This window comes from Palaemon carinicauda, chromosome 37 (genome assembly GCF_036898095.1).
Source record: "Palaemon carinicauda isolate YSFRI2023 chromosome 37, ASM3689809v2, whole genome shotgun sequence".
Taxonomy (NCBI): Eukaryota; Metazoa; Arthropoda; class Malacostraca; order Decapoda; family Palaemonidae; genus Palaemon; species Palaemon carinicauda.
Genome location: NC_090761.1, coordinates 64,749,415 through 64,768,139, shown reverse-complemented (window position 1 = coordinate 64,768,139; position 18,725 = coordinate 64,749,415). Strand labels below are relative to the sequence as shown.

Genomic DNA, 18,725 nt, shown 5'->3' with positions numbered 1-18,725 from the left:
TTTATTATGGAGATATTAAGATATGAAATTAAACTCAATACAGCCACCCCAAAATATGTCATTAGAATATTTACAGCCATAGGTAAATCGAGTTATTTGCATACTTGGCAACTGCATTGAGAAGTTGTTGTTGACACCTGAGCTGGCTCCTCCCTTGGAAACGTTTTTTTTTATATTAAAAGTGCTTTATTAAGAACAATGGACCACTGTAAAGTATATACAGTTTAAGAAATGAAGAAGGGCCCAGATGATGGAAATACGGTTTTCCTAAACACTTTGGGGTTTAGTTTTGGATACAATCAACTTGTACTGTACATTGCATAGACCTAGGCCTACGTCATCAACCTGGTCCTGGTTAGTTGGGTATGTCATTGAAGTGGACCAGTGCGGATGTTCATCAAGTGCAAGAATAATACTTGCGGGGGTTATGTAAATACCTTTAAGGCAAGTTTGATAAAATGTAAAGGAGATTAGGCTAAGTGGTTGTAGAAGCCATGTTTTATTAAACTGACTCCTTGGACAAACGCTTCTCCTGGACTCAGTAGGTAAGTACTCGGTAATTTTGTATATTATTCCATGGTAATGTAACCTAGGAAAAAAACTACTGTTTCTTACAGAAAAAATTACGATCTCTTCAAAAATGACACTTTTCCGTCGCAAATGAATAGTTTCAGAAATATATATACATCTATATCCTACGATAATGGGGGACCCCCAGTGGGAACTCTGGGTTTTGGGTGGGGAAAACATACAAGTACTTTGCATAAGTTTCTCAAAATTAGTAGGTATTATTAGGTGTAGTTGGTTGGGACAGGCGATATCTTTGTTGTTAGTTGTCAAATGGTTTTTCCTTATGGGGAAAATGTTCTTTACCATGATCTGGTTATGGGTTGTAGCCTGGGAATTACTAGGTTAGGTGGGTTTGTATGATAGCGACAGTGTTTGGGGGTCCCGTTAGGTCATTAGGAAGGTAAGGACACGGCTTCTGGGGTTTGTTGTTGGTTACTACCTTTAGATACACCTGACTCTCTCTCTCTCTCTCTCTCTCTCTCTCTCTCTCTCTCTCTCTCTCTCTCTCTCTCTCTCTCTCTCTCTCTTATCCTTTTAACCTTGTATTATGAATAAAAAACAAAACAAGTGAATATAATACTATTTCAATGTGTAATCATTCCTTGAAAAAGAGCCGATTTCGGACATTTTTTTTACTCGATTTCCTGGCGGTACCATAAGTGTCCCCACAAAATACAAAGGCTCCATTATTAATTGTAATTTATGATATATAACATAATTTTAGTTGTGAATAACAAGTTTACACGCTTTACTAGGAATTCCGATTGTTATTGATTTTGTCATGTATTGGGGATGTTATTTGGAAAATTTGATATTAATTTGTCATTTATGCCATATTAATTCATTACGTAGCATGCTTATCTAACTAGCTACAGTGTCCCACAATAGAATGATTGAGTTTATTGATTAGGAAAACAAAATGACAGCATGTGAAAAGGTGGGTTAGCATTTTCAGTACCCTGATCTGCTTAACCTAACCTAGCCAAACTAATGCTTCATTCTGATAGGCTACTAATATGCAGATAAAGCCATGAGCGTGTTGAATTTTTGGTTTTATTATAGTTACGGATGTAAAAAGCTTCTCTGCTAGAAAACAGGTTTTTCTTAGAGAAAAATCTCTGTTCTCTTCGAAAATGATACTTATTTTCACTGCAAATAAAAAGTGAATTATCTAAGAAATAATAATCATTTAGGGTTAGCGTTCGCAGCTCAGCATGTACCGCTTGCCAGTGCAAAGGAGTTTGTTGTTTTTCTTTTTTCCGCAAGCGAAAAGGCATAGCAAAAACCATTAGATTTGAAGAAAAAGTATCCCTGTTCTTAGATGGTCTAATGGGTTATGGGCTAATTTATTGTTGAAATGGTCAAATTCTGTGACAGCATATTTACTATAGGAAAAACCATTTTTTTTCCTGTTGAAAATATTATGTCCATAACTATAATTTTACCGATTTCCTTTTTAGAGCTAGAAGCTGGTTAGTGTATAGTCTCTTAAACAGCTATTGTGTGAACTTTTGCATTAGATTTCGAAAGAATAATATTTAATCCCTGTTAGGCTATATGACTTTTACAGAGGCTCCTCGTACTTATTACCTATTATGCACTACCTTTTTTTGTGTAATGTTTAGACTATTTTGTTTGATCTCAAGCTCTTAAGTCTTATACCTGTATATTGCCAAAAAAATCAAATCCTAGACCTATTCACAGAATTTATACATATTATAACTCATTAATTTGCATAGGCTGCTTACTATGAAATTTTATTGAGAGCGTTAGAGGTCTACTGGTAGCTAGTGTTATAGGTAATTTTATTTATCAGGTATTCTATTTAAAAAAAAAACTGTTTGGTTAATATATGATAGTTTAATTAATAGAAAAACTGGAATTCACTAGTTTGGAATTTTCTGTATGTTTAATGGGGGCTGGGGCATAATAACTTGCGTATCGATCGATTAAAATGTTTAGTATTTTTCACTCCTAACTCCATTGTTATGAGTTATTGGCATTGCGCATGGGTTGCTTGTGTTTGCTTGTGCAAGCTGTTTTGTTTTTTGTATGACATAATTATTACCTGGCTTTCTTAACCAATTATGAGCTACCTGTGTGCAAATGTACAGTTTGACACATTGTTCTCAAGAAGTACAACCAGCCACACCCTTACTGAGCGGTGGAGTTCCTGTGTTTAGCACCACCCACCACCGCTGCAATTTATCCCAACACTATCTGTTTGTTTACTCGCCATGAAGTTAGGGTGTGATGGGGTGCATTTCTTTGGAGCGAGGTGTGCTAGGAACTCCCATGTCCAACTGTGCATACTAACCCTAATTTGTCCCTGCTTTATACACAAACCGTATGCTCTTTGCATTGGAGTGTTATTTTGGCAATAGCTGAAACCAGCTGTTAAAGCTTTTTGGAGGTGTAACTATCTTCTGCTAGTTAGCGGAAGGGTTAGTTGAGTGTTAGACCAACTACCCCGCTCAAACAAGCACCAGTAGAGAAACGTCACTTTTTATTTCAGCTCGGTAGATGGTTACCCCGGACTTCCCTTTTGTGTGTACTTTTTTGCTTCCCTTATCAAAGCAACGGAGCCCACCTCCGAGGGAAGTCTGTGCTGTTGTCCTTTGCAGCAACTTCTACCTTCCTTTGGAGCTTTTGGTTCTCCCCGCTAAGGAATGACTCTGAGAGTGTTACAGTTTACTGCGCCCCCTGCTTCTGCTCACCTTCATTCCTGCAGCTCCAGCGTAGGAATGAGAGCAGTGTCAGACTGGTTCCCCTCGGGTTTTTTAGTCGTGGGGGATTCCTTTGGGGTGAACCCAGAAACTGGCTTCTGCTATGTTTCATAGATAGCTCTCGATGCCAACCTTCAACTTGAACAAAGCTTGTTGACGGGAAGCAGAGAGTGCTGCCCGGAGGTCTGCCTCAGTTGTTGGACAACTTTCCCTTGTGTGGGAGAGTTAACCTCCACCAGGTGTTGGGCAACTTTCCCTTCTGCCGGAGAGTTACCTTCCTCTAGCCACTGTCCAGTAATCTTCCCTCTTGTGGGGAGATTGATTTATTGATTAATCTTCCCTCAGGTGGGGAGAAATGCTGACAACAGCAACAGGCGTTGGTCGCGTTTCCAGCCCGCGGGAGACTGCCTTCGCCTGGGTGGTATTCCTCCGGCGGGAATTGGATTCGTCCATGCCCCGGTCTTGCTCTTCGTAGTAAAGCTTTTCGAAGCTTGGTGAGAAAGCAGTTAGGTGACTGCTTGCAGTTCCTGTTCATTACGGCTGTATCCTCTGGGTTAAAAACCAGTCCGCGTGCAACTTCCATTTGTGGTCTTTGTCGCTTATGGTGATGACTGCCGACCGCTTGCGTCCGCCGCCTCTCCCATCAACGAGTCTCATAGGCTTTAATTTTTCAAGGTTAGGCTATTGCTGACATCGTGCCTTTGGGCACAGCAAAGCTCTTAGAGCTTTGTGTGGGAATATCCTTCAGGGTTTCTCCCTCTTATGAGGGAGAAGCTACAACTCTTCAGGGTTATTTCCTATGTCGTGCTTTTTTAGGGAACAACAAAGCTCATGGAACTTTGTGAGGCCAAGCCCTTAGGGACCTGCATCTCATAGTTTCAACCTCTTACGAGGGAGAAACAGCTGTTATTCAAGTCCAGCATAGGACGTTCCCTTCCGGGGGTATGACATAAGGCTACTTACCAACCTCCGGGGGCTGGTAGGATGAGCATGAGTACTTCTCAAAGACCTTAGTTTCGCAGAGAAATCATGCGCAGTGTTGCACACCCACCTACTGAACTCTAACAAGGTAGGTGGGTAAGCTGTTCTGCTTAGCGTAGGTCTGCGAGCAACTCGAGTTGCTTGCCTTAGTAACCATTGCAAGTGTGCGAGACCCTAATTCGGTAGCACGCAGAGCTTCTGCTTACTGCATGAACTCACATTACCTGTACTTATCCTTACAGGTAAGAGTCAAGTTTCTTCTCACCAGTGTTCGTTAATGCTCGCCAGCGTTCGGTGATACTCGCCCACCGCTCATTGATACTGACCAGCGCTCGCTGATACTCGCCAGCGCTCGCTGATACTCGCCAGCGCTCGCTGATACTCGCCAGCGCTTGCTGATACTGTACTCGCAAACCTAAGCTGATACTCGCTAGTGCTTGCTAGCGTTTGTGGGTGCTAGCCGGTGTTTGCGGGGAAGCTTGGAGAAACCTCCCTAGTTTTTGTATTCTTTGTATTCTGGGCCAAGAAACCCATACATGTGAGACTACACTTCTTTATGGGAAACTCCCTTTCCTGGGGAGGCTTACACTACAGGTGATTGCTAACACTCCATAAAGGCTGAAATGAACTCTCTAAGTTGTGAAAGACAAAACCTTATGGTTATTGCTGCAAATATGGTTTACAATAGTCAATCGCTTGCGGCCGCCGCATACCATTATCGTGCCCCTCGGGCACAATGAGTCTTGTTAAATGCCGAGTTTTGTAAAACGTAATCTTTCGCTCTTACTTTCTTGGATTTGTTTTCCTTACTGAATGGACAGCTCTTGGGAGCACTCACACAACAGGTTAGTGAGGCATACCTTTGCAAGGTTTTATTTGCTAGCCTCTAGTCTCAGGGAAGTACAGTGAACCCTCGTTTATCGCAGTAGATAGGTTCAAAACCCGACCGCGATAGCTGAAAATCCGCGAAGTAGGGACACCATATTTACGTATTTATTTAACTTGCATATTAGACTTTTAAAACCTTCCCTTTACGTAGTACTGTTAACAAACTACCCTTTAATGTACAGAACACTTAATGCATGTACTACAGTACCCTAAACTAAAACAGGCACAAATATTAAAGGCGATTTTATATCATGCGTTTCCTAAACACGCCAAAAAGCACGATAAAAGATGACAACCAATGTTTTGTTTACGTTTATCTCTGATCATAATGAAGAAACAAACGCATTTACACATCTGTGTATAGGTTAGTTTTTGCATCGATTATATTGATTATATGTTGATTTTGTTATTACCAATGTTTTACTTAATTTTTCTTAGAACTTCCAAATAATTGAAATGAATGCCATTTATATAATGTTTTTCTTTATGACGCCGCCTGAAACGGAAACCTTCCATTCGTTTACTGTACGCTCCATCTTCGATCGTAATAAACAAACGAAGGCATTAAATGCGCATGATGAAAGTGATAAATAATGATATTAAAAGCTTTTAGTAAATATGTTATTACAAATATTATTTACCGTATCTATATAAAATCCTACATACGTAGCAAAGCAGGAAAACAATTTTTTTTTTTTTTTTTTTTTTTTTGCATTTAATCAGCAATAACAAACTGCCGCTAATGACCGAATGATAATTTACGAGAGAGAGAGAGAGAGAGAGAGAGAGAGAGAGAGAGAGAGAGAGAGAGAGAGAGAGAGAGAGAGAGAGAGAGTTGTTTTGAATGTAATAAACAAAAAAATATGATAGGTTATAACATGTATATTCAGACTTTTAAAACCTTCCCTTTACGTAGTACTGTTAACAAACTACCCTTTAATGTACAGAACACTTAATGCAAGTAGGCTACTACAGTACCCTAAACTAAAACAGGCACAAATATTAAAATGTTAGAATATTAAAGTAGTATAAAAAAATAAAGATTGTTATTGTACTCACCACGAAAGAAGTTGAAGAAAAACTTGAATGATGATGGCGATGAATTTGCTGCACAGTAGAAATGATGATGATGAAGCTGATGATGTCTTCTATTGTGCAGCCAATGATAGTATTTTACGTCTCTTCAGACAAAGGTGTCTTTTCCTGGGACACTTCTTCAATTTCTTCCGAAGGCATAGTAGCAGGAGGAACTGGCTCTTTTTTGCGAGGCTGGAAGAACATTGTGATCGGAAGTTGCTGCCGCTGCTTCTTTTTTCACTCGAAGAGCATCCTGTAGGGAGTCATGTCTTCATTGATTTTGTTGCAGAATTGCATAGAACGAACCATATCCTCGTCCCACTCTTGCGACAATTCTCTCAACTCCTTCGCAAGGTTGCAGAGCTTGGCAAGCCGTTCTAATGTTAAGCCAGTTTCTTCGACATTTTCTTGGGTCTCTTCCTGTGTTTCACTGTCTTCTTCACTGGCCGATTTCGTCAGGTCTTCGAGGTCTGCGTCAGCGGCCGGGAATGGCAGTCCAACAACTCATCGACGTCTTCAGTCGTCATGTCGCCAAACACGTCACCTCCAATTATCTCAGCCAACTGCTCAGATTTCCGTATTGCAGAGTGTTGAATCTCAGCAGGTGTAAATCCCTCGTCACCGTAAACAATCTGGGGCCACAACTTCTTCCAGCTCGCATTAACGGTAGCAGGTTTCATTTCTTTCAGTGCCTTCTGGATGTTCTGCAGGCACGTGGCTATTGTGTACTTCCGCCAGTACGCCTTCAAATTGAATGTTCCATCCCCATCATCTTGGGCAGCATCCACACACGCAAAGAGGTTCGCCAAGGTATTCTTCGTGTAGAGGGCATTGAACGCCCTGATAACCCCCTGGTCCATCGGTTGAATTAATGACGTTGTGTTGGGTGGCAGGAACTCAACCTGAGTGCCCTCATGCGACAGATCAGTTGCGTGTCCACCAGCGTTATCCCTAAGGAGAAGGATCTTAAATGGCAAGCCCTTCTCTAAGAGATATTTACTGACTTGCGGGATAAAACACTGATGGAACCAGTTGGAGGTAAGCATCTTCGTAATCCATGCTTTTGTTTTATGCATCCAGTACACGGGAAGGAGATTCTTATTTTTATTTTTTAAAGCGCGAGGGTTTTTCGATTTGTAAATAAGCCCCGGCTTTAGCAAAAATCCAGCAGCATTGCCACACATCACGAGGGTAACACGATCTTTGAATGCTTTAAAGCCAGAGGCTTTGGCTTCTTTGAACAGGAAAGTTCGCGACGGCATTCTCTTCCAAAACAAGCCGATCTCATCCATATTAAACACTTGTTCGGGCTTGTATCCACCTTCAGTGATAATGTTCTTAAATGTCTCATTCGCGTAAGTTTCAGCAGCGGTAGTGTCAGCGGAAGCAGCCTCGCCATGCAGGGAAACGCTTTTCAGGCTGAAGCGTTACTGAAACTTCGCGAACCATCCTTTGCTGGCGGTAAAACGTTGTTTCTGAGGCTGGGAATCAGTGGATGTCCCTGCTTGAGGTTCATCTAGTACATCATCTTCGTCTTCTTCAGCATGGTCGCCATCGTCGTCTTGAGGTTCCTTTGCCGCAAAATTCTCATACAAACCCAAAGCCTTGGTTCGGATGGTGTTCGTATCCAAGGCTATGTTCTTCTTCCGGCAGTCAGCAATCCAGACTGCTAAAGCACCTTCCATACGGACGATCGTTTTATTACGAGCGGTAACAACTCGCTTCGCTGAACTGCTAAAGGTGATGGCAACCGTCTTTCTAATGTTCACCTCGTCCTTCTTAATGTAGCGAACGGTGGATTCGTTCACTCCAAAATGGCGGGCTGCGGCCGCGTAACTTCTGCCTTCTTTCAACATATCGAGAAGCGTCACCTTCTCAGCAATCGTCATCATTTTTCGGTGGCGTTTAGGCTCACTACCAGCCTTAGTAGAAGCAGAACGCTTGGGAGCCATTGAATGCTTGGGAGCCATTGTAGGGGTTAAACAGAAAGTTCAACAAAAAGTTCAACTTCAAACAGTCACGCACAGCACAGATTAAGTTACACAGTAACGTAGCAGCATCTACCCGGCCAGAGAGCGGCAAACAAAGTGGCCGCGAGAAGATGCTGCAGATCGGAGAAGCGGTCAAAACACCAATCACAGGCTAGATTACAAAACTTGGGAGCTGATTCGTCATCTATCAGCACTGGAACCAATCACAGTCCGTCTTACATGCTACGTAGTAGTTACAAATTAAAATACAAGGTACTATATACTGTATGCTTTATGTACGCTATGTTACGCTTGTTTTGTTGTAGGATATGTACGCTTATTCGAGATGTGATTTTTGCAACAAAGAATATTATTGGATGCAGTACTACGTACGTATACATACAAAAGATTCATGGAAAAGATGCACATCCATTACATTTGTAGTAGTAGCCATCAGCAGCCTTACACCATTCAAATATGACAAAGTCAGACTGCATCTGATTTGCGTTTCATGTTCGATTTAATTTTACTACGTATACTGAATTATCGTATGATCACATTCTCTTTTCGTGTTTTATTTCTTCTTGTACTGAATTATATGTCATATGTAAAGCAATGAACCATCAATAAGAGCAGATATTACTAATTATTAATGGAATTAACAAAATATTTTGGGTCTTCATATATCGCGGCTATTTTCGAAATTTCCGGAAAATCCGCAATATATGTATATACAGTACATGCATTATGAAAAAAATCCGCGAAGTCGTGAATCCGCGATAGTCGAACCGCGAAGTAGCGAGGGCTCACTGTAGTGTCAACTTCTACTTACGTTTACGAACGATAGCAAGCAAGTACTGTATTCACTTACGAAGACGCTTGTCCCGTCCACAAGTTAGGTAGGCAAACATTTGATACCGATGTAGCTTTGATCGCTACACTAGGTGCATGTGCTTTTTGTGGACGCACACTTGCTTACGGACAATGCTACACCTAATCGATGACCCTTTTCTTTGAGCAATAATGTTGGGATTTGTCGTACATACAATATTACCGCAAGCAGGCTCAGGCTCGTTTTCAAGCACTTAGCTGGAGGCAAAGAAGTTACGTTTGCGCAACAGCATGGGGGCAAGCGATTTTTTTTTGCCAACGAGGACTAGGTACAGTTGGCTTTAATAATTCCAGTATACTTTACGGGAAGCTCAGGAGATGTCTGACACTAGGTAACGCTGTTTAGCATAAGAGAAACTTGTGGCAACGTTGCCTGTAAAGCAAAGTTGCTGAGCTTGTTAACAAGTGATCAAAAGCATTTTTGTTCATTTTACGGAGTTGTGTATGGAAAATATTGTTATTTCCTTAACAGTACTTTGTAAAATTAATAAAATCTTTTGATCACTTTTTTTTTTATAAGCTCAGCGACTTTTTACTGGCAGTGTTGCCAACATTTTTTCTTTTGCTTAAAACAAAGGTACCTGCTACAATGTACAGCTGTCAGACGTCTCCTTAGCTTCCCGTGAAGTGTACCTGAATTAATGAAGCCAACTTTACCACCATATAATTAGAACTCTGATGTAATGTATTATTAGTTTCAATGGTTATATTCCTTTTATGAAGTGAGGTTATGCCTTACCCTCCCACCTTTCTGTAACCAGGCATACTCTAGGAAGTTTACCCTCAAATAGACACTTCCTTCACTCCAGACAGTTCCAAGTTAACTTTAGAATCGGCCATCGCAGTATTTAAAATACTTAGATTCTGAAATTTCGCATAAGCGAATTTGTTACCTTGGAGGGAACATTCGGAATTTATGCCCGGAAGCACAAAAATTTGAACATTTTCGTTTTTAGGGCATTTAGGTCAAAGGAAGGAGGTGGTCTCGATTTTGAACGTTGATCAATATTCTCCAATTGAGTTCTGGATGCAACGAATCATTTGGGCTGCTCCCGTATGTTCATCCTGTTTCACCAGTCTGTGTTACTTGTTCGTAGATGGACTTATACATAAATTACTTTTCCTAGAACGAACTGAAGATATGTCTCAATCTTGCCTTTCGGAAGTAGTTACATGCTATTGGTCATTAGCGACCATTCTCTTGCTTGAGATCGATCACTAAGGAGATTCTCTGTAATGTTAACTTACTCGAGGGAGTACTGGCTATGCTGGTATTACTGATATGTAAGCATACTAACACGGCCAACTCCCATGGGATTGAAGGCAGATGGGAGATAGGATTTCCACCCCCTACAGAGCAATCTCTTGCATCTGGTTGGACATCTCGACATCAATCATCTTGAGATGTTTACTTGCTAGGCAATCTCTAGGCCCCTCAAGAGAAACTGATGAGAAATGACCTTTAGCTTGAGAGTCAAGGTTCCTTGTTCATCTCAATGGAATTGGCCAACCCTTTAGGGAAGGGGTTGATAGTGACAGTCACAATCCCTTGGAAGTGTTGGCTACCTTACTGGGTAGTTGGCTGACCAGGTAGCCTAGAGCCCATCCCTTTTTCCGATAAGTCACAGGAGAAATTATTTCTTCATGGATAAGTTGATGATACAACTCATCTCCCACAGATTTAATAGCTTTTTACGAGCGAATGCCTCCTTCTTTAGGAGCACATAACTCTATCTACCTGGCTGCTGTGGGAGGCAGGTCATATGGGAGTACTGAACTCTGGTCCATTCCACTTGGGCATGAACACAGACCAGAGTCTTGCGTAGGGTTGCATAGCCATTCATGGAGCACTAACGAGGTGGGTGGGCAAACCACTCCCCCTGATGGAGGTTTGCATGCAATCTAGGTCCCCCGTTATTCTAATGTCAAAGGTAGATACTTCATGGGGCCAAACCTCGGTCAGTTTCCTTACTCAAAGATGGATACATCGTTCTATTCACGCTCTCTCACCCTCCTCTGCCCCTACATCTGACTATGTCAGATTCTTACACGAAGGGTCCACGAGGGAGCATGCTGACCGAAATATAGCGAACGAGTCTTGTGCAAAATGGCGCACTCTACCACATAGCGAGGTGGGCCGGCAAGCTCGTTTCCCTGATGAAGGTGCGCGCCTCGCCTCAGCTACATGAGCTGCTCTCTTGGGCAAGTCTTCCCATCAAGACTCGTGCATGCAGGAAGTATCATCTTAGAGTAGAGACTTTGTCTAGAGCAAAGGCTAGTTCTACCTTGCTAGTGTACTTGGTGCGCAGGTAGAAGAGCGCACACAGGTAGACGACATCTTACCTGTGCAAGCTGAGATGGATGTGCACTCAAGCACACCTTAGCCCTCGCCTCGCCAGCACTCTCCTCACAGTCTGTCTAGTTTACGAGAGGAACAACATGTTCCTTTGCAAAGGAAGGTAGCTTTTCCTTCAGAGGCCGATGGCTTGGTCAGACATGCGGACAGCGCCCACTTCCGTAGAGAAGTCAAGCACAAGGAAGGGTACAAGGCAACATCCACTCGTGCCCTTCTTTTCCTTGCGACTCCATCTAAGCCAAGGAAACAGGCTCGTGAGGTTCAATCGGGAATAGTCTCGTTCTCGAGAGACCCCCCCTTGGTTTCTGGTCCTTGTCCTGGTGGTGAAACGGGTGCTCCCAGGCTCGACGGATCATCCTCCGACAGTTCCACCTTTTGGCCTTATCACCTCGACCCACTAAACACCTCGATGCTGGTAGGTCTATTGCAGAAGAGAGACCTGAGTGGTGGGTGTCAGAAACCAACCTTCTCAGGGAAGTAGACCTTCTCTCTCTTTCCCTGGAATTTGTTGCATCTTCATAGATGCATCCTAAGAAAGGGTACACCTGTCACACCTTAAGGCATCCAGTCTTTGTTCTGAATGCGAGTGAGAGTACCACATAAACCCCTTTTTGGATGAGGGCAGCCTTTCTCGCCCTCAAACAATTCCATCAGCTCCTTTCAGGGCACTCTGTTGTGGTGATGAGTGACAAACACTACAATGGTGTGTCTCAGAAACAACGAAGGAGGTGCTATTCAAGTCACCTCTGCCAATTAGCTGTGGTATCCTTGGAGGTAAAGAGAATAACTCGGTGGCCTTTCAACCTGTTTCATCCCGAACCAAAAGAACAGGCTGGCGGACAATCTGAGTTTTTAATAATAATAATGAGGGGACTCCAATAGGATGATGCGAATGGTCTCGAGGGCGACAGATGGCCAATAAAATTTGACTTTGTAAGGTTCACCGACAATTGACATTTGTTTCGTAACTGGAATACAGTTAAGGACAATCAATTAAAATTTAGCAAGGATTAACTACCCATCCCACTAGTTAGCGGGGGTAGGGGGCTAGCTTGCTACCCCTCCCACCCCTCCCACTCACACTCACACACCTGTGATAGCGCTCACTTTGCTTTTGGCTCGGATGGAGTGCGGTTGTCACCGACCCTCATCCTCTTCGATTTTGGGCTGCTATTAACTTTTTTTTTCTTTTTCTTTCAGTGTATGTGTATTCCTATGGCCATGCAGACTTGTATGGGAACTGATCCCCGCAGCCTCTGCCTCGTCTGCAGAGTACAACGCTGTGGCGAAAATAATGTGTAACGAGTGTTGGAAGTGGTCTTCCTTCCAGTGGGAAAGGTATGAGCGTAGATGGAAGAAGTTTAAGCGGGTTTCTTCCCCTTCGAAGGGCGCTTTGAAGCAGGAGAAACCCAAGGCTTCTTCCTCCGCCTCCCGACCTTCCTCCAAAGCTCCTACTCGGACGGTTTCCTCCACGAGGCCGACGAGTAGTAGCATACTGTAGGCCAATAAACTCCTGGTCAACCTCGGTCCTCAAGAGACGGTGCTGCCTCCCCTAGTGGGGTTGCCCCGGCTCTTCCCAAGAGTGAGGCTGTTTCTCTTTCTCCTCTTTTTCAGCTCTGGCCATCGTTGGGTTTGCCCGGTGAACCTTCCAAGGAGGCGTTGCTGCAGTTTTTGCAACGGGGTGCCGATCTTCATTACTCGTCGGCTTTAGACGTCGACCTCTTGACTGTTGTCGACGTCGTGGTATCGGAGAGGTCATCTGCTGCCCGGCCAGCTGCTCCTGCAACTGTGCCTGCTTCTCCATCTTCCACCACCGAGGTGGTCACTCCTTCCCCTGACGAGCATCCTTCGTGGGGGGGGGGAGCAAAGTCCGAGGCACGTCTCTCTGACGAGTGTTTCCCTTTCTAGTGAAGGGTCTTGCATAGAGACTCGTCTTTGGAAGCCTGCTGTTGATCAGCTTGCTTCTACATTGTCGCGTCGACGGCAGGCGACTTTGTCGTGTCCGTCGTCCACTTCGCCTTCAGGGTGCTCCTGCCCCCTCATCCAAGAGACATCTCTTTTCCTCCACTCCTCCTTAATCTTCTTCTTCGGAAGAAACTGTTCAACTTTCGCCAGGCTCTTGCCTAATGCTCACCTGCTTGAAAGTTTCACCATCGTACAGCAGAGTGTGGATCGCCTATGTGTTCACCTCATAAATCGCCTGACCATCGTTAACGAGCGACTTCTCTTCTACTACCCAAGCATTTGGTTACTTGTGAATTGTCTTCATTGCTTTCATTGCGTGAATCCCCTGACCTTCGTCATCGAGCTACATCTACACCAACGCGTCTAGCTCATGAATTGCCTGACCTACGTCGTCGCTTCCAACACATGAATTGCCTAGCCGTCGATAATGAACGATGTCTCATGCTCCACCTAAGCGATCGAACGCTCGTTAATCGCCCACTCGTTCAACTTCTCATCATGCTACCACGACGTGATAATCACTGATAATGCGGGAATCGCTTCCACATTGGAAATCGCCTGCTCGTCAGTGATCGCCTGCTCGTCAGCGTTCACCTGCTCGTCAGCCTTTGCCTGCCCGTCAGAGTTCCCTTTCTCCAGAAATCCCCTCCTCTTCAGCATTCGCCTGCTTGTCAGCGGTCATCTGCTCGTCAGCGTTCGCCTGCTCGTCAGCATTTGTCTGCTTGGCAGTGGTCACCTGCTCGTCAGCATTCACCTACTCGTCAGCGATCGTCTATCCAACGACATTCACCCCATTGACCTCACGAGTCGCGTAGACCCTCGCCGTCTCGAGAAACACTCATCGATCATCCAACGAACCAGCGTTCATCCGTACACCAGAGTGTTCTCAAACCATTGCGTCACTCTCCGGTGGAACGCGTTCGGTCACCTGTTCGTGAGCCTCTTCAACTTGATTTGTCACTCACCGGTCAACCTTAACTTCTAGCAACGTGTGAGTTGCCTCCCCAGCGATTGTCATCAAACCGACCTGCCTCTCGTGCAGTAGTAACGATCCTGATATGACAATGAAACAATATCTAACAGATTTAGTAGATTAGAGAAGAAAGCCGTCAGAAGAATATTGTGAGGCAAATGGCAGGACAGGATTAGAAATGACTCTATAAGAGAGATTACTCAGGGGCCATATATGGATGAGATCATGGTGAGGGGTAGATGGAGATGGTTTGGGCATGATCTTCGTACTCCCCAAGAGAGATTAGTTCACCAAACGTTTAGCTGGGCTCCACAAGGCACTAGAAGAGTTGAAAGACCCAGGCCTACATGGCTCTAGAAGAGTTGGAAGACCTAGGCTTACATGGCTGAGGACTATGAAGTGTGGAGTAGATGATGATGAATGGAGAAGTATTGAATTAAGAGCTCAAGATAGAGGCGGCTTGCGAAATCTAACCCAAGACCCTTTGCATCAATATGTGAAGGAAGAGATGATGATGATGATATAAACACAAAATACGTATTCAAGTACAGCATTTTTAAGCCTGGTCATGAGTAGACGGATAAGCACATGTATATGCATATATCCTTTGTCAGCGTCATAAATATATTCATATGCAGGACATTTTGCTCAAGTCCGTTGATCTTAACGGGTATTGTCAAGCAACAGACGCGTTTTTCCCATCGAAATATGAAGGGACGTCAGACCAGGGATCGTCCAATCACCGCACTCGATGTCTGACGTCATACCACGTAAAAAAAAAAAGCATTCCATATCTTGCGTCATTGAAAACCTGCTCCACCCAATGGGGTCAGCTTAACCTTCTTCGATGTAATGACGTCATTAGGACATGAAATTGAGGGGGTATAATCCTGCTTTAAAACTGTCCTTCTCTTAGATGATCTTAGTACGAAAGCAAGTTCCGAATGATGGACACGAGTGGGAAAGGTAAACTCGAATGAAATAATTAAGGATATGGAGGAATTGGGATAGAATGATACGGATAAGGAGGTAGAAATGTTATCTTCATCTGTAATAAAATATACATTATATTTTATATAGTTTTTGAAGTTACATAAGATCTATTTTCCTCGCTATTTCGTTAATTACTGTATTTTTTCACTCTTTGCATCACAATTATTAATAAAAATAGACGTTATATAATATACCGGAGATGACTATCATGGAGAACTCAATTGTGTAGGGTAACCTTATCAGGAATGGAAATTCAATTTAATTTAAGTGTATTGATGTGTAATAAATAACCTTAAGTTTCTTTGGTCTGCAATAAAATCTCTGCCATTACATGTTTACGCAGTGTGATCTTTTATGTTTGATTTACATTTGAAAGGTAAAAACAATTCTTGACATCTATTCATCATCATCATCTCCTCCTACGCCTATTGACGCAAAGGGCCTCGGTTATATTTCGTCAGCCGTCCCATAGACTTACTAAATCCACTTCTATTACTAAAATAAAAAGTTTTAAGGTGGTAGAAGATTTTATGACAGGAAATTGGATTTAGTGAGAATGTTAAAAAAGGCCAAAGACACGTATTTGAATTGATAACTTTTTTTAACGTTCCTTTAATTTTATATCGTCTTAGATCAACTACCAAATTTAAGCAACAAAAACGTTTGGATGAATCCTATGTAAATTGCTTTTATGAAACGTAATGCGTTGATTTTTCATTAAACAACAATTCAAACCAATTATTATTTGTTCAGCTTTGTATGAATATGCCTTACTTATCTTGTAAGAATTTCTATTGCTTATCACTAGTCCATCCATCCATATACCAAGGCACTTCCCCCAATTTTGGGGGGTAGCCGACATCAACAAAGAAACAAAACAAAAAAGGGGACCTCTACTCTCTACGTTCTTCCAGCCTAACCAGGGACTCAGCCGAGTTCAGCTGGTACTGTTAGGGTGCCACAGCCCAACCTCCCACATTTTCCACCACAGATGAAGCTTCATACTGCTGAATCCCCTACTGCTGCTACCTCCGCGGTCATCTAAGGCACAGGAGGAAGCAGCAGGGCCTACCGGAACTGCGTCACAATCGCTCGCCATTCATTCATATTTCTAGCACGCTCTCTTGCCTCTCTCACATCTATCCTCCTTATCACTAGTAGGCAAAAATTATTGGTAGCCTATTGGAACGAGGGACATATTTACTAAGAGGCAATCTTTTAATTGTGGTGTTGTAAAATAAATGAGCTTTATATATGTAGAATTGGATCATAAACTATGCATGTACGAGTATTCTATTTTACTGAATTGTTTGTCTCTTGGTTTTGTGAGTGTGTGTAGTTACTATTATATCTAAAACTAACATTCATTATTGTTGATTGTCATTATTATTAGTATTAATAATCATTATTAATAATTTTATTTTTAATGATAAAAATTCTTAATAATTATTATTAGTATTATTATTAATTATTATTATTGATAAATATAATATTAATTATTGTTATTATTTATAATTTATTAATAATCATTTGTATTAACAATCATTATTAATAATTATTACTATTGTTATTGATTATTATTAATTATTATTATTATTATTATTATTATTATTATTATTATTATTATTATTCAAACTTCCGTATAGTTTTGAACAATTTTGATAAGGACCGTGAATTCCTAGAAGCGAACCCTGATGTCGTAGACAATTTTATTTTCTCTTTACTTCTGATGAAAATTATTCGTCTTTCCCCCAATCCCTCAATCATCATTCGTTTAAGATTCAGTGCATGAAATGAATCAGAAATTTACAATAAAAGAAATTGTGGTTGGGAGATTCCAATATTATGTAACATTGTAGTCACGTCAATCTACCCACATTGTCAAATGTTGGGGATACGTCAGCCTTCAAAATGAAAATAAAAGATACATCATTATCTCAGATGTATGTGATTTCAGGTCCTATGTCATTTAGAACCACCTTTTCTATGGAGTGAATGTCAACGAACTTTAAAATCAATGGGAAGAGTTGGAGGGAAGGAAAGACGTAGAAACCCAGATCGAAAGTCTGCCGAAATGTAATTTGTAAAAAAGGGAGAATGATTTAAAGGTTTTAAAGGCCACTCATGAATGGCCAATGCAAGAGTCAGAGTGATATTGCCCTAGCAAGCGGGACAATGCCCTTGAGACTGACCATATATACATATGATCAGCACCCAAGTACCCTGAACTTGAGAAAATTTATACAAAGTATTGGGTTATATTACGAGCTATAATTGATTTTATTAATTTATTTATTTATTTTACCCTTTTAATCCCTATTTATTTCACATCTAGATTTTATTGTATGAAAGTGTTACGATTTGTATTAAAGGTTAAAATGATACTAAATGGTGTGAGTGTACAGATATGATTGAATGATTTTCGTTATATAGCGCTGAATGGCCTTTGATGCCCCAGTGCTTGGCTTAATGCCTAAATCCTATATTCAATTCAACCCTCTCCACCCAAGCTAGGACCAGGGAGGACCTGGCAATGTCTGTGCATGATTCAGCAGGTAGATCTATATGCTCCCCTAAATCCCCCATTCTTAGCCAGGCTGGGACGTTTCCAGTTGGAATTGTGGAAATGTACTTTATAAAAAAAGAGAAATGATTTATGTCCGGAATTGTAGTTTCCTTTTCATGTCAGCTGGATGAATATCCATTGGATTTAGTGCGTAGGGTTGTCTGTGATGGGAATGCGAGAGTAGCTTTTTATATAAATATTTCTCTTGTTCTGCCAAGTTTTACTCTTGAGGTACAGCTTAGTCTACTATGTTATTTTACGGTTGCGTAAAATTTTCAGAAAAGACATAGATATTTTTCAAGTATATATATATATATATATATATATATATATATATATATATATATATATATATATTATATATTATATATATATATATTATATATATGTATATGTGTATGTGTATATATATATATATATATATATATATATATATATATATATATATATAAATATAAATATATATATATTTATATATATACACATATATACATACATAAATATATATATATATATATATATATATATATATATATATATATATATATATATATATATATATATATTATATGTATATATATATATATATATATTATATATATATGTATATATATATATATATATATATATATATATATATATATATATATATATATATATAAACAAATAAACAAATAAACAAACAAGCAAATGAGCAACCCGATATCAAATTATGAAAGCATTTCCTCTCCCATTTTTCTCTTTACTTTCCAAACTTTTCATCTCGTAG

At 41.2% G+C, this 18,725-nt stretch overlaps 1 long non-coding RNA gene across 1 annotated transcript in view; it reads left to right on the top strand.

Annotated features, from left to right (window-relative positions):
• Nucleotides 1–366: 366 nt before the first annotated feature.
• Nucleotides 367–18,725, top strand: part of LOC137629411 (uncharacterized) — a 330,089-nt gene continuing 311,730 nt past the window's right edge. The window contains exon 1 of the long non-coding RNA XR_011041500.1: nt 367–545. This is a non-coding gene — a long non-coding RNA (uncharacterized lncRNA). The remainder of the gene's footprint in view (nt 546–18,725) is intronic.